The sequence below is a fragment of the Mizuhopecten yessoensis genome, unplaced genomic scaffold, assembly GCF_002113885.1.
Source record: "Mizuhopecten yessoensis strain PY_sf001 unplaced genomic scaffold, ASM211388v2 scaffold10007, whole genome shotgun sequence".
Lineage (NCBI taxonomy): Eukaryota > Metazoa > Mollusca > Bivalvia > Pectinida > Pectinidae > Mizuhopecten > Mizuhopecten yessoensis.
The window spans coordinates 206,331-224,221 of NW_018408332.1; positions in this window are offsets into that span (position 1 = coordinate 206,331).

A 17,891-nucleotide genomic window follows, 5' to 3' on the forward strand; every position below is an offset into this window, starting at 1 on the left:
TTATTTTAAAACAATTATGAAAGAAGCCATTTCAACTTATATTAAAAACTCCTGTTGGTCCGGAAGTTAGCGCGCCGGGGTCTTACTGTGGGAGGAAACCGGAGTACCCAGAGAAAACCCAAGTGGTCGGGCAGGCGACTTCCATACTTTTTCACACATTTGTGTTTTATTTATTTTAATTTCACACCCGTATACTTATCTATTTCCTAGTTTGTTGTAATCGAATCGGAAAAACAACGTTGGAAAATAAAATATATAAAGTTGATCAGGGTCACAGTGACCTATTTTGTGCTGATTTCAAAAGATTACAGGCACAACCAGATATTAATACCATCAGACATTTCAGCTGTTTATGTTGATACCTAGATTTATCATATCAGTGTTGAAGTACTAATAACATCGATGTAGCTGACCCGTTTATCGTCTAGGCTCAGGGATCAGGGGAGGTTTTACACTTTACTATCAATTTTGATAAATATTGATAACATTAATATTCGTCACGGAAGAATTCCAAATCCGAATAAGGTGAAAGAGCTCGAGTATATCTACACTAACATGTCCCTTAAACCAGATTTTGTTGCAGATCGGAAAGAGTTTTGCAATCGAAATTTAAATTGCATCACCATACCAGGCCTAGGTACTTTAGATATTCACATATCATAAATGTTTTGAAATACTTATATCTAATGATGTAAGGCTAAAACGAACATAGAAAAAAAGTGTAAAACTCGAGAAAGCCAATATAGGGATATCTAACCCTCTGATCTGTGTCCTCAGGGGATCTTGTATGAATTATTTTCGAGACGTTTTCTTGACAAAATTTTAGATCAAATTGTCACATTATTAATGTTCGGTATAAACTTTGGGCGTTTGGAAAAACAGGAAAAATTGAATGAAAGTCGTTTATATATAAATATGTACAGAGGGGGTTGTTCTTTATATATAAATATATAAATATGTACAGAGGGGGTTGTTTTTTATATATAAATATGTACAGAGGTTGTTTTTTTTATATATATAAATATGTACAGAGGGGGTTGTTCTTTATATATAAATATATACATATGTACAGAGGGGGTTGTTTTTCATATATAAATATGTACAGAGGGGGTTGTTTTTTATATATAAATATGTACAGAGGTTGTTTTTTTTATATATATAAATATGTACAGAGGGGGTTGTTTTTTATATATAAATATGTACAGAGGGTTTTTTTTTTTTTATATATAAATATGTACAGAGGTGTTTTTTTTTTTATATATAAATATGTACAGAGGTTTTTTTTTTATATATATAAATATGTACAGAGGGGGTTGTTTTTTTAATATATAAATATGTACAGAGGGGGTTGTTTTTTATATATAAATATGTACAGAGGGGGTTGTTTTTTATTTATAAATATGTACAGAGGGGGTTGTTTTTTTATATATAAATATGTACAGAGGGGGCTGTTTTTTATATATAAATATGTACAGAGGGGGCTGTTTTTTATATATAAATATGTACAGAGGGGGTTGTTCTTCAACAGGGGGAGATTGAGAAGACATGGACTGTTGTCAAAGGGACAGATCAGAGTGACGAAGTCATCAAAAGGGCGTAATTAGTCTCCCCGCAGAACTTATTTCTCATGTTGGGGTTATCAGTCTTAAGCTAAACGTGATAAACAATATCTAAGACCTCCCCCGGTTTATTGAGGGTACAGGGCGGACAAACATGAAGCTCATAGCTGTAACAAAAACAACTCTAGACGCCGACTTATCAAGGTTTCCGGTGTTTTTTGTGACGTGACACTAACGTGTTTTACGTCTTTGCACTTGTTGTTTGTTCACATTTGTTTAGCGGTCAGTGTTACAGGTCACTTTGGCCGCAGGCTGAATTTGTTATTTACCTTCGGACAAAGGATATTCTATCGGATGACATGCTGGGTTCGGTAATTTACGACACGTTGTCCAATGTTACGTCACAAAGCGGAAAGTCAACAAAGACTCTTCGACTATCTCGCCGAGGGCCCGCGGTGCGCCAGTCTTTTATATATTTTACAGGGACCTTTTACTGGGCTTAACACCGAAAGACGGAGAGTTTTCGAGAGTGTCAAACTTCAGTCTTACACGACCAGAAGTTATTTACGTACTGGCTTAATACGTCTCTGGTAATTGTTATGCATTGGACTTAATATGAGTCTAATATAAATAAAAATATCTCCATTGGTCGACTGATTTGGAAATGACAATATTTTCAGTTGTTTGTTTAGTTATGAAATTTCAAAACATGTCTTTGTTGAATTCGCCGCCTTAATAGGATTTTAGCGAAATTCTCCCCTTGATGCCTCAGTATGAATTTGCAAAAAAAATCCTTTCGTTGGCCTCCACATTGACACGGGAGTATTTTGACCAGCCGTGTGTCAAGAGTGATTAACAGATCTTGATTAACTTGTGTCATAACTGATGTAATCAAATTCAGTTAATTTCTTCTTAAAACATCGAGATTTTACTTTCTGTTCACGTTTGAGTATCCTATACAACTGAAAAACAAACTTTACAATTAGATCAAGTCTCCCGTTGCTAGACCCCTCTACAGAACCACAACAATCTATGGATACCCTCAGTCCTAGTGTTGTAACTGTATGTATGATTGACCCTCCGCGAGTCCATGTGCTGCTGTGTTTGTATGATTGACCCTCCGCGAGTCCATGTGCTGCTGTGTTTTTATAATTGACCCTCCGCGGGTCTATGTGCTGCTGTGTATGTATGATTGACCCTCCGCGGGTCCATGTGATGCTGTGTTTGAATGATTGACCCTCCGCGAGTCCATGTGCTGCTGTGTTTGTATGATTGACCCTCCGCGAGTCCATGTGCTGCTGTGTTTGTATGATTGACCCTCCGCGAGTCCATGTGCTGCTGTGTTTGTATGATTGACCCTCCGCGAGTCCATGTGCTGCTGTGTTTGTATGATTGACCCTCCGCGAGTCCATGTGCTGCTGTGTTTGTATGATTGACCCTCCGCGAGTCCATGTGCTGCTGTGTTTGTATGATTGACCCTCCGCGAGTCCATGTGCTGCTGTGTTTGTATGATTGACCCTCCGCGAGTCCATGTGCTGCTGTGTTTGTATGATTGACCCTCCGCGAGTCCATGTGCTGCTGTGTTTGTATGATTGACCCTCCGCGAGTCCATGTGCTGCTGTGTTTGTATGATTGACCCTCCGCGAGTCCATGTGCTGCTGTGTTTGTATGATTGACCCTCCGCGAGTCCATGTGCTGCTGTGTTTGTATGATTGACCCTCCGCGAGTCCATGTGCTGCTGTGTTTGTATGATTGACCCTCCGCGAGTCCATGTGCTGCTGTGTTTGTATGATTGACCCTCCGCGAGTCCATGTGCTGCTGTGTTTGTATGATTGACCCTCCGCGAGTCCATGTGCTGCTGTGTTTGTATGATTGACCCTCCGCGAGTCCATGTGCTGCTGTGTTTGTATGATTGACCCTCCGCGAGTCCATGTGCTGCTGTGTTTGTATGATTGACCCTCCGCGAGTCCATGTGCTGCTGTGTTTGTATGATTGACCCTCCGCGAGTCCATGTGCTGCTGTGTTTGTATGATTGACCCTCCGCGAGTCCATGTGCTGCTGTGTTTGTATGATTGACCCTCCGCGAGTCCATGTGCTGCTGTGTTTGTATGATTGACCCTCCGCGAGTCCATGTGCTGCTGTGTTTGTATGATTGACCCTCCGCGAGTCCATGTGCTGCTGTGTTTGTATGATTGACCCTCCGCGAGTCCATGTGCTGCTGTGTTTGTATGATTGACCCTCCGCGAGTCCATGTGCTGCTGTGTTTGTATGATTAACCCTCCGCGAGTCCATGTGCTTCTGTGTTTGTATGATTGACCCTCCGCGAGTCCATGTGCTGCTGTGTTTGTATGATTGACCCTCCGCGAGTCCATGTGCTGCTGTGTTTGTATGATTGACCCTCCGCGAGTCCATGTGCTGCTGTGTTTGTATGATTGACCCTCCGCGAGTCCATGTGCTGCTGTGTTTGTATGATTGACCCTCCGCGAGTCCATGTGCTGCTGTGTTTGTATGATTGACCCTCCGCGAGTCCATGTGCTGCTGTGTTTGTATGATTGACCCTCCGCGAGTCCATGTGCTGCTGTGTTTGTATGATTGACCCTCCGCGAGTCCATGTGCTGCTGTGTTTGTATGATTGACCCTCCGCGAGTCCATGTGCTGCTGTGTTTGTATGATTGACCCTCCGCGAGTCCATGTGCTGCTGTGTTTGTATGATTGACCCTCCGCGAGTCCATGTGCTGCTGTGTTTGTATGATTGACCCTCCGCGAGTCCATGTGCTGCTGTGTTTGTATGATTGACCCTCCGCGAGTCCATGTGCTGCTGTGTTTGTATGATTGACCCTCCGCGAGTCCATGTGCTGCTGTGTTTGTATGATTGACCCTCCGCGAGTCCATGTGCTGCTGTGTTTGTATGATTGACCCTCCGCGAGTCCATGTGCTGCTGTGTTTGTATGATTGACCCTCCGCGAGTCCATGTGCTGCTGTGTTTGTATGATTGACCCTCCGCGAGTCCATGTGCTGCTGTGTTTGTATGATTGACCCTCCGCGAGTCCATGTGCTGCTGTGTTTGTATGATTGACCCTCTGCGGGTCCTTGTGCTGCTGTGTATGTATGATTGACCCTCTGCGGGTCCATGTGCTGCTGTGTTTGTATGATTGACCCTCTGCGGGTCCATGTGCTGCTGTGTTGGTATGATTGACCCTCCGCGGGGCCCTTTTCTGCTGTGTTAGTACGAGTGACCCTCCCCGGGGCCCTGTGTTTACTGATGCACTTCTGCCCGTCGGACAACTTAAGATTACATACATTACGCATAGTGAGCTTGAACTGCGCGTGCTGTTAGGTTACGATAGCTTGGATGTAGTTCGCTCATTGATGTCACTTAACGATAACAAGGATATCAATATAACACTTTACATAGTAAGATAATTACACTGAAATAGCCAGATATGCGTTGTTTTGACAGCTTAATTGTCTGACGAATAAAAGACAATCAAGCTGTCAAAATAAAGTCTGGTGGAGATTGATAACCGAGCTTGAAAGGTCGTTCATGTCACATTGAACGCGACACAATGCTGTTTATTGCGTTTAACTCGTAAATTGTAAACACTTTAAATACGAAAGCGTTTTAATATATTGTGAACCCCATGAAGTTTATAATGTTGGAGTTGAACTTTATTTCGTTCTGCACGGACTTAATCTAATTCCGTTGTTTTTGACATGAACGAGTTTCCATACAGTAAGTACTTAGCACACATTCGAAGAGTCTTATCAGAAACAATGGTCCCTGGTGGCCAGGTGAGACAACATATCACCTGTAGCCCTGGATAAACTGGTGTTAACAAGATATCGGTGAGCTACACTAATCCCAGCCGGTGTTACAGTACAGCAGAGACGTATACTATAAAACGTCTCTGAGTACAGGGACAACCTGACTTGTACATGTATTTTGAGTGTGAGGTATCTGCGTGACCCATAATTTATGCTCTTTTTTACAAACACACAGTGTATTCTATCAGATACGTATATGATACTGGCATTTTATGTCTCTGAATTTATCAACCTTGACCCTTGGACATGAAATGCAATTCAAAGCAAACATTTGCATGTAGACAGCAATGTTTAACGTTTTAGATTGACCACGGGATTATATTGCTATCCAAGTCCGTGATCTGACAATCTGCTTTAAATCATCTGTTACATGGCTCCGCCTGAATGTGCCGCGGTCAGGGTCACGTTCAAGTGACCTTTAGATGAACCAATCAGAGGCGCGCTAGCAAAAATTTGCGAGGGTATCGAACAGATTAATTTTTCAAACAAATATGGCGGCGGGATCTGACGTTTCTACGACGCCAAGGAAAATGTACCCATTGAGTAATAATTGCGTAGGCAACACCGCCATACAGTCTTTCTTCTCTGATAAAGTTTCGAATATCTTTTTCTGTTCGGGTTTCAGACGATCAATCTCAAACAACTTCAGAACTTTCGCATCATTGTCATCAATGTCCGCCATATTTGTTACAACTCCGAGCGCCCTTTGAAAGAGGGTCTCTGATATGTCAAAATTTAATGAGTATTTATAAATATAAAGGTCACCTGAACGTGACCCTGACCGCGGCACACTCAGATGTTCAGGCGTAGTACGAAGTTAACGAAGCAATGTAACATATGATTTTAATCAGATTGGTGATTTGATCGACGAAAGGAAACTCAAGTTATTGTACAAAAAACTATTTACCGTAAGAGCGACCTTGACCTGTGACCTAAGGGCGAGGGTAATAGATGTATGGGAGGCTTTTGACCGCTAGGTGGCGCTAACGTTAATAGTGACCAGTAACTATCCAATTACTACACGACTTACATTCGGACAGTATAATCACAGACTTAGATAACATATAATCTAATTCCGTGGTATAATACATATATGTTTCAATCAATGTGATCAATTATAAAACAAAAGGTAGATTTAATTGTTTCCAAACAAATATTAAACGTAATTTTTATTTACGTTAGTAACCAAAGTTCTTGAAACTTTAAGTCGAACATACTGTTCAAAGAAACGAAAGTGCATAAGAGAGGAATTCAAATAGGCATGATAAATCCTGTTCTATCCTCTTAATCCCTCACTGCAGAGGAATACTTTAATAACTTGCAATAAAGTATTCATCGTCCGCACTTGGGATAAAAAAGTAAACTCTGCGACTGCTTCAAAAAGAAGAACTGAACTCCGAATTTAGACCCCAGCTGGAGTAGATTATTACAGGAAAGTTTAGAAGTTAAAGCTTATAAATAGAACACAAGACACCCGTCTGACCCTAATAAGGTGTTTTTTTTACAACCATTCAGAATTCAGAATGGCGATTGGTATGACTACTGAGACCATATCGTACTGTTATAATATTTCTGTAGTAATTCTAAAACATGTCGACATAGAGCAAGATAGACTTGATATTAATACTGTCAAATACATAAACCAGAGACATATAAAGCCTTGTAGTATACACGTCTCTGCATTAACTTTTAACAAAAGGCCTATTGGGTATACATCGCTCTACTGATATTCAGTGCTATTGACACCATCATCAGCCTTCAAAGTGGGGCAAGAGTAAATGTATTTCAACAAACTCGATAGCGAGCAGCAAACTACACTACAGGCTGAACACGGCTGCTCTTCTCCTGGTGAGTAACTACTAGTTATTTATTCATTTCGTCAAAGTTCAAACAGGTCATTAAAAAAATTGATAGTGTTCTATTACAGCTATAAGCTACCGGCCAAATTTCGGTACTCTGAGCTTTATGGGCCTTTAGAAGAAGTTCCTTCATGTTTCTCACAACTCTGACCAATTTTCCATGAAAGCAGGCCCATTAGGCCTTTCGTCACTTTGTACCAAAAAGTGGACGTCGTTTAAAAACTTCACTGACACTGGCTGTCCACGTGGATATACGACATACAGGTAAATATGCACACACACACTGGGATATAAGTGACAGGTACATATAAATGTAGATATGTAGAATCTCCCCTACGGACGTGAGATTAACCTTGGATGGAAAGGAAAGTCGTCGAGACAGTAAGACAAATGGTCTCGTCAATGACATACGTCACGTGCCTAGCTCGCGCTGACACTTGACAACGTAGTGAATTTGTTAGGGGAGTGTACTAGTCCAAGTTTCATAATTATTCCTGAACATTATACTGAAGTCTAGCAGATTTCCGTTCCTCTCGATTATTAGTTTAACTCTAATAATGATTTTGTATAGTAAAAACGTCACTTTCAAGGAATTTATCTAAGCAAGTTAATGAAAACATATTTACTCTGCATCCTTCCATTGCATTCATTGAGAAGGCAAATGTTGTTAGGAGACTATAATGATTAATGATAATAATAATTCGAGGTTCTTATATACCGCTTTATCACAACCTAGTTCGTAGGTCGTCTCAAAGCGGTTCACAAATTATTATCCGTGGTTACTTTTTCAACTCCATGGGGAGCATACAACCGGAGCTGCCAATTCAACAGTTCTAGCACCGCCCAACCATTTACAGCTGCGTAGACTGGAACAAGCAGAGTAAAGTATGTTGCTCAAAGATACAACACAGTGCCGTGCCGTGACTCGAACACGCAACCCTTCGGTCACGAGCCCGGCGTCCTACCACTAGACTACCGTGCCTCCCAACATTTGCTATTGAAACGTCATCCATCTATACTGTGACGTCATCAATTTCATTGTTGTCAACACTTAATAACTAAATGAAGCGTAACATAAATAATGAATAGTTTAGGAAATATTGTTATGGTCCTATAACACATATTTCTATTGCTGACAAACTTACATCAGCTCTGCCTGGCTTTATTAAGTTTGTCATCAATAGCAATGTGTGTTATAAACCATAACAACGTTTGCTAAAACATTAATTGCTTTAGAGCTTTAGAGGGTTTCTATTGTCTGTGTAATAAAGCGACCCTCTGACTGTAAGGTAGGTCGACACGTCTTGGGTACAGGTCAGTACAATAACAGCAACACGTGACCACTGATCCAGCCATGTAGCATCCTCGATATCCAGGGGTTACGCTCACTTTCGCTCTCTACATCCCAGGAATATGTCATAGTAAAATTGAAAGCACAGTGTGCGCCACCTTGTTGATGAGACACGAATACTGGTTCGATCCTTTGATGTACACCAAATAAATCTCGCGGTCACGTAACGGTAAAAATTGACAGGCTTTGAAGTCGGGCGTCTCTCCTTTGTTATCTTCAAAGGACATGGCTCAGGTTAGCGATTGGTCATTTTTTTAACCTGACACCAATCAAACAGCTATCTTCGTGCCTTCAATTTTGCTTTGACATATTCCAGGGGTGTAGAGAGCAAAAGTGGGCGTAACCCCTGGATATCGAGGAAGGCCAGGTAGAGGTGAATAGTGTGTTACACAACGAGAGAGATTCACATTGTTCTAGATTATACGGAAAGTTGGGTTTATAGTCATGTTATATTTCCTTAGATTATGCATGTACATAGGATATACTCAATACAGGAAGTATCAAGAAAACATCTGCGAGCTTATAGCTAACCTGATATGTTTGGATTCAGCTCACTTAGTTTTAATATAAACTATATTAAATTAGGATCGCGAGTTACCAATCACTCAATATCTCACACTGTTAGAAATGTTAAATGTTGGCATTAGAACAAGCCTGTTTAACTATACCTACAAAGTCTGAAATCTAAAAACTTAATAATCATAATTTATTATCTACAACGAAATAAATTAAAGAATTGAGCATGTCAAGCTTCCGAGATCCACGCCGTTACAGAAGTAGGAACTTGAGCAAGTCTAACACTCAAAGTCTTCGTCTTCAGAGGTGTAGTGACTTGAATAGGTCTAACACTCCTTATACATCATCAGATATGTAGGGACTTGAATAAGTCTAACGACACTCGATATATCTACATCGTCAGAAGTGAAGGAACTTGAGTAAGTCTAACGCTCGATATAATCTTCATTGCCAGAGATGTACGGACTTGAAAAAGTATAACACTCGTTAACAATCGTCAGAAGTGTATGGACTTGAGTAAGTCTAACGACACTCGATATATAGACTACATTGTCAGATGCGTAGGGACTTGAGTAAGTCTAACGCTCGTTAGACATTGTCAGATGTGTAGGGATTTGAGTGAGTCTAACGCTCGTTAAACATCGTCAGATGTGTAGGGACTTGAGTAAGTCTTACACTCGTTAAACATCGTCAGATGTGTAGGGACTTGAGTGAGTCTAACGCTCGTTAAACATACTCAGATGTGTAGGGACTTGAGTAAGTCTAACACTCGTTAAACATCATCAGATGTGCAGGGACCTGTCTCTCATCTCAATGTCACAGACGTGTAGAACGGCCCAGATTGACAGTGTAAGGTTCACTTCAGCACATACTGGATTGAGTATAGACACGTGTATAACACGTGCATAGCCAGCCCCAATACCAATGTGTCTGCACCATGCACATGGAACACCACAAAAAATAGCTGCACTCTAGGACGAGAACTCGTGCAAGGTTTAGGAGAGTACGAGGAAATTTCAGCATTGATGCGATTCCCCGTTTTATTTCTGTCGCTAATTTGTTAACATTTTAATAAAAAGTAATTTTGATTACAGATTTAGAAGACATCAAACGTTAGCATGATATACACAGTAGGCACAGTAGACTTATCTACCAACCATGTGTAAATAAATGCGAAGAAATGTAACCACAGGGACCTGCGAATTTGTTATAGCTACATTTTGGACTTAAACTGAGGTTTACGGTGTGATTTTACTCGTTTTATGGGTTTCGATCAACTTTCGGTAAAAATGCCACCCCAATGAAAAGCACCTAAACGTACAACATTTCTTCAGACACCTCAGTTTAGGTCCAAATATAGCTGAAACTAATTCTCGGATCCCTGTGAATTTTTACGTGTAAACAGAATTAAACTCAGTCTCATATACATGCATGTATTGCGTATATGATATACGTGTCTTCAAATTACACGGTATTGCTGTTGTTTGTTTTACAGGTCACTGAATACGTCATATCTCTAGATTATACGGCCACAGATCTTGTTATGACGTCATCAGCTAGTCTGTTCTGGTTACACAGCTCCTCTCGACTCCTGTGTGTGAAGATTAGTTAGCATACGAAGACCAATGTTAAATAGTTGTTCTTCAGTGGGATCGAAAAAATCTAAACTATCGTCATATGTTTATTTTGATAAATCAAATCATTTTTTTTACAACTTTTATTTTTTTTAAACCCACACTATTACGTGATTAACATCTTATTCAAATCTATTGGTAAGCTGAGGCGTCTTGACACGCGAAGTTCGGTAAAGTTTTATGTAAGGACACTTAGTCAGACACTAAAATCACAAAAGATATATATGGTTTCACGCTAAAAAACATTTCAGTTGCTAGCATATTACCTGTAGAGAAGCAGGAAACTATTTGGTGTTCATGCATACGGATTATAGTAATGAAGTCGTCAAAAATCGAACATACTTTTAAGCCAACACGAGTTATCTCTCTTGGTTAATTTTTACGAGTTATTGCCCCTGTACATTCATCTCTACAAGATATGCTTATTACAATACGTTCTTACTTGGTATTCCAATAGTCAAAGAACGTTGAATATATATATTATTTTTTTTACATGTATAGATTTTTAAAAGTTAAATTTACAACGAAACAGATTTTTTTTTTATTTGACAAATAATGACGTTTTTTCGTAAAAAACAGAGATACAACTAGACGAGATCCAGAAAAATAAAAACTCTGTGCTTATTTTCCAACACCTCTGCTATTACATTCTTTATTACCCAAAAACCCTTATAGGTACAACACAGTTATTACATGCTGTCATGTTACTGATTAAAGAAACCTCTCAAGAAATGGACTCCTGGACTGGAGTTCAGTTCGTTTTTACAGCTCGTGTTTACGGTAGTTGTGCTGTAATGTTGACCGTACACCCTACAGCTCGTGTTTACGGTAGCTGTGCTGTAATGTTGACCGTACACCCTACAGCACGTGTTTACGGTAGCTGTGCTGTAATTTTGACCATACACCCTACAGCACGTGTTTACGGTAGCTGTGCTGTAATGTTGACCGTACACCCTACAGCACGTGTTTACGGTAGCTGTGCTGTGAAGTTGACCGTACACCCTACAGCACGTGATTACGGTAGCTGTGCTGTAATGTTGACCGTACACCCTACAGCTCGCGTACATCCTAGCACAAGTCACATCTAAACTCTCATGTCTAATGGAGTTCAGGGCAGCAGTTATAGTCACGGGGAGATAACTCTTCTTCAATCATCCTTATACAACCGTTCGGAGATTGGCGACGATCAATCCGGAATGGTTGTAAAGTTGAAAAAGGATGGATTACAAAATACAGTCATATGCTTGTTATATATGACTGTATAAGCATAGTTAATTCTTGTCAAATCTACCAATTTTATGAGACAAATGACATTCACTGTCATATGGTTGATATTCAGCTATACCTTACCTAACGAAGGCAGTTATAGAAACTTGGAAATGAATATAATGATACATACATTTCATAACTAATATTTTCAATACTTTCCAAAACAGCTCCGTGCGAACGGACAATAAAATATTCTAGCGCTTTGGCAGACTGCAAAATAGTCTGGCGAACAATGCCACGAGCAAAGTTTAGACATCAGCTGACAAGCTATTCATTGGTGAATGGTTTGCACTCGTGGCTTTTGGCTACCTTTCAATGATTAAATAAAGGAACAGACTAAAACTGAAACACGCTCAAATACCAAAGCATTGTGTGCTTTACAGATACCGCCAGAGCAGGTACATACAGAGTTGTGCAGCATAAAAGGCACCTCTGCTGTCACATTAAGGATGGTCAAGTTGACATCAGAATGGACACGTGGCTAGGCAGACCACAAGAAGAACCTTACTGTTATGAAAGCAATAAGTGAAGATGATGGTCGTTATGTCGTTTCTGAGATAGATCATATGGTCGGCATTTCAGAGGGCAGTACACATCACAGTCTGACCACATGCTGGGAATTAACAAATCTTGGTGCCCGATGAATCTTGCTGACATCTCAACAACAGGACAAACGTTTTACATGTGCTCGCTCAATACGTATTGAAAAAGCACCACAATTGCGACACACGAAAGTTGTTTGAGTTACTTACAGGGTCAATTACTCTGAACTACAGAGGGGCATTGATAGCAAGCAATGGTTGTCGAGAAATCAAGAAAGGCCAGTGATTGCAAGAGGTGTAAAAAGAACCAAGAACGTTTTGTATGCCACTTGTGTCTACGGTTGAAGGTCCGGGTACTCCGGGTTTCTCCCTCCCCGCGCTAACATTCGGGCCATCAAGAGTGATTAAGTTGCAATAACTTGTTTCATATTGTTGTTAAAGTAAGGGAAAACTATCACTGCCAAGGTTCACAGAGAGTTATTACTGATATATGACAAGATATTTTACATGAAAAAGCGACCAGGTAGAGGATTGATTGCATGACATTGAGCTGGTTCATGACAATGCTTTATCCCACGAAAGCAATTGTGTACAGGTGCTTTACAGCGCAACTGGACAAGGGTGTATGAACAACAGGTGCTTCACTGATACGGGGCACACGGCACACCTAAGCATATAACCCTCCACTGACTTATGCTTTGGGTTTTTATGAAAACGTTTCCATTGTATGATTGAGAGAATTATTTTCAACGTCAAGAAAACGAATGAATCAAAACACCAAGATATCCTTCATTTATGACATGCACGCCTCGTCACTATTAGCATAACCTTAACTTTTATAGTAGAAACCTATCATTACATACAGGAATATCCTTCAATCCAATAAAGTAAGCCATCAGTTTATACAGGAATATCCTTCAATCCAATAAAGTAAGCTATCATTAAATACTGGAATATCCTTTAATCCAATAAAGTAAGCCATCAGTTAATACAGGAGTTTCCTTAAACTCAATATAGTAAGATACCTAGGTGTGTTCCAACCTATATCAGTATAGCATATATAGTTTTGACATTTGTAAAGAACCCTTAAACGTAGATCAGTTATTAAGAGGGGTCGATGTCAATTCAGAGTTGGTTTGTTTGTATTTTATGTCGGCAGGTGTTACACAACACACATAACACACATGCCAATCGCTGTCTGTTCAATTAATGCATATTTATATAACTTATGTGTGTTGTAATTATGTAATTTTGTTGAAGGCAATAAATATGTGATTAACTTTTTTTTAATGTTTTATGTTATCTGTAATTTACACCTAAACCATAGTCATGAAAGTCAAACAGGGGCAAGGACGCCAAAATAGTATATGACACACTGTATACGTAGACGGCCGTCCATATGATAAGCCCTCGCGAGAATAATTATAATTAATAATAATTCGAGGTTCTTATGTACCGCTTTATCACAACCAAGTTCGTAGGTCGTCTCAAAGCGGTTCACAAATTATCTGTGGATATAGGGCTTTTGCAACCGGCAAATATCGTTCTCAACTCCCTGGGGAGCATACAGCCAGTGCTGCCGTTTCGGCGCTCACAGCTAGCATTCTACAATTCCAGCACTGCCCAACCACGTACTTATTTACAGCTGAGTAGACTGGAACAAGCGGAGTAAAGTATCTTGCTCAAGGTGATACACCCCTGTGCCGTGTCGTGCCGTGCCGTGTCTCTAACCTGCAACCCTTCGGTCACGAGCCCGGAGTCCTACCACTAGACTAACGCGCCTCCTAGAACGCGGTCTCAACTCACATTGGAACGCGGGTCTCTCCCATGACCGAAGGCGCGATAACCGTCCGTGCCAGGATCGCAGGCGCCAACCCCAAAGGAACGCAGAACCTAAACTGGATCGCTGGCGCGACCCCAGCTGGAACACGGTTACTTCCTGTAACCGAAGGCATTATAACCGTCCGGGCCAGGATCGCGGGCGCGAACCCTATAGGAACGCGGGACCCAACCAGGATCGCGGCGCGATCCCAGTTGGAAAACGGGGTCCAGCAAGGAACGCTGGCGCGACTCAAATAGGAACGCATTACCCCACCATGTGCGCTAGCGCGAATCCAACAGGAACATGGTACCGGACACTGAATACAGCGAGCGTGACCACGGGGATGATGAACGTGACGTCCAGGGAAATCAGCCACCGCTTCATCCACCTCCACCTTCAAGAGGACGGCAAGAAGGACTCAAAATGACTATGTTGAATGTGTGTGGTCTGAAGTCTTAATATATTATAACTGAATTTGTAGAGTTGATCAAATCTAATGACTTACCAAATAAATATGAATTTCATGCAAAACATAGGTCATTATGTAAAACGATCTGGTGGTATTGTCATTATTTACAAAGAAAAATTGAGAGGCTATTTACTCTACTGAGGTTGAATATGTCCAATGGATGTACACTGTAAAAAAAAGTTCTAAATGTTGACCAAGATGTTACTTTTGGATGTGTGTATACTTACCTCCTGAAAATTCAAAATACGTAAATAATGATGCGTTTAGTATAATTGAGAAGGAACTGATTCTTATGTCGGAAAGTCATACTCTCATTGTACTACTGGGGGATTTTAACGCTAAGGCTAAAACACTCCCTGACTGTATTGTCCCAGAACATAGTTTGATCGAAAACTTCGACGTTAGTGAAAGTGATGAACTGTATGCTTACTTGTATGATTATGAAAAACTATACATGTATCAGGTACCGGTAGATCGATTAAGTAAGGACGAGTCCAAACCAAATAACACTGGGTATAAATTAATGTATCTATGTAAAAGAATGAATTCGTATATCGCTAATGGGAGGATCGGAAAGGATAAGTATATTGGTAATTGGTGATAAGTGTTGATGGCATCATCTTAAACGGTACAACTACTGAAATAGAAAGAGAAAGGGCGGTAAATAAACTCCATAATCATAAAGCGTGGGGAGCGGACGGGATTCTCAATGAATATTTGAAAACTACAATTAACTGTGTTTTTTACCTATATATGTAAAACTTTTTAATGTAATTCTCGACACAGGTATAATCCCAGAATCGTGGACTATTGGGTAAATAAAACAAACATAAAAAAATAAAGGGGATATAAATTATCGCGATAATTATAGGGGAATTACTCTCATCTCTTGTCTCGGTAAACTCGTCACAGAGACACTAGATGAAAGGTTGAATCAACTATCTAATGAAATAAATCTTATACATGGGAACCAAGCGGGGTTTCGAAAAGGATACTCATTACATTTTTTTTCCTTTCTATTTACAATCGCTAATTGAACTTTATTTTTCATCTAAAAAGAAACTGCACTGTGTTCTTATTGATTTTAAGAAGGCCTTTGATACTATGTGGAGAATTGGGATATGGAAAAAGTTGCTAAAAAGCAATATTAAAGGTAAAGTTTTGAATATCATTTTTAATTTCTACATTAATACTAAATCGTATGTAAAGTTTGGAAAGGAACAAACGGATTTTGTCATGTGTAATATCGGAGTTAGGCAAGGGGAACATTTATCCCCTTTCTTATTTTCTCTTTACTTGAATGATTTGGAAGATTACTTTATACACAATGATGTATTTAATTGAATTTAATTAAAAAAATAATGGACGCAGGCTGAAAGCCTCTAAGTCCATATCACAAAACATAGTATAAAAATATTATATTGTCACTGGTTAACATATATAAACTTTCCAAAAAGAGTTATTTTAAAAGTCATTATCAGTAATTATTGTAAATAGTGTCCTTCAGATGGTTATCCAACAGGATCTCAAAGTCCTTCGTGGTTTCTGCATTTACAACCGATTCCGGTAGACCGTTCCAGATATCAACTACCCTAAACGTGAACGAGTTTTTCCTTAGCTCTGTACTACATCGTTGTTTATACAGCTTAAATTTATGTCCTCGTGTTCTTTCGTTAATATCGTAGACAAATATGTCTGACGTGACTTTCTCATCAAACTTCCCCTTCACAATCTTGAAAACGTTAATCAAATCACCTCTAGTCCTTCGGTGTTTTAGTGTCGGTAGTTTTAATTTTTCTAAACGTTCTTCATAGGAGATTTCTTTAAATCCAGGTAGAAGCTTAGTGGCTCTCCGCTGTACATTCTCTATCATCTGGATATCTTTAAGTTTATACGGACTCCACGCACTGGCTGCATATTCTAGATGCGGTCTTACCAGAGCCTTAAATAACTGTCTAAAAATCGATTCGTCCAAAAAAGTAAATGATCTTCTAATAATCCCGAGTACTGAATTAGCTTTATTTATTGAGTTTTGAATGTGGGTCCGAAAGTCCAGGTTTGCATCCACCGTTACTCCTAAATCTTTTTCACTGTTGATTTTGTCAAGTACGACTTCTCCAGTTTTGCTCGCGAGACGGTATGTTCTATTATTGTTTGGTGATCCTTTAACCTGAAGAACCTTGCATTTATTCGGATGAAATTTCAGAAGCCAATCATCAGACCATTTTTGAAGATTATTCAAATCTGCTTGTAGAATTTCCTTATCCTCATCAGTTCGTATCTTGCGGTATAATTTAGTATCATCCGCGAATAGAGGGCACGATGACGCAGTGTTCTCGGGCATGTCATTGATATACATAACAAATAGTATTGGTCCTAAAACACTCCCCTGAGGAATTCCGCTTAAGACGTTCTGTAATTTGGATGTAGATCCGTTAACCACTACTTTTTGATGTCTATCACTTAAAAAGTTTTCTATCCATTTAACAGTTTTCGCGCTGATTCCATAATTATATAGCTTGTGTATTAGACGGCGATGGGGTACCTTGTCGAAAGCTTTCATAAAATCCATATAAATGACATCAATTTCTCCTCCCGTATCCAACATATGAGTCCACTCATCTAGGACGATTAACATTTGAAGTGTTGTTGATCTTCCGGGGAGAAATCCAAACTGATTTTTGCTGAATAAATTGTTCAGTTGCATGTGTTGAACTATACTATCACGTATAAGTTTTTCCATTGTTTTAACGATGATACTAGTAAGACTAACAGGTCGATAGTTTCCAGGATCGGTTTTTGAACCTTTTTTGTAAATAGCGGTGATGTTCGCGTCCTTCCATGATTGGGGTAGTTTTCCTTCAGAGAGAGATTTATTGAAGATTATCGAAATTGGTATACACAAAACATCGCGAAGTTCCTTTAAAGCTTTCGGATGCATCCCATCGGGTCCTGGTGATTTGTTAGCATCTAAATTGAAAAGTAGTTTCTTGATTACATCTCCATTGATTGACGTGTCTTGAAATAGGTGACTGACAGGTCTGG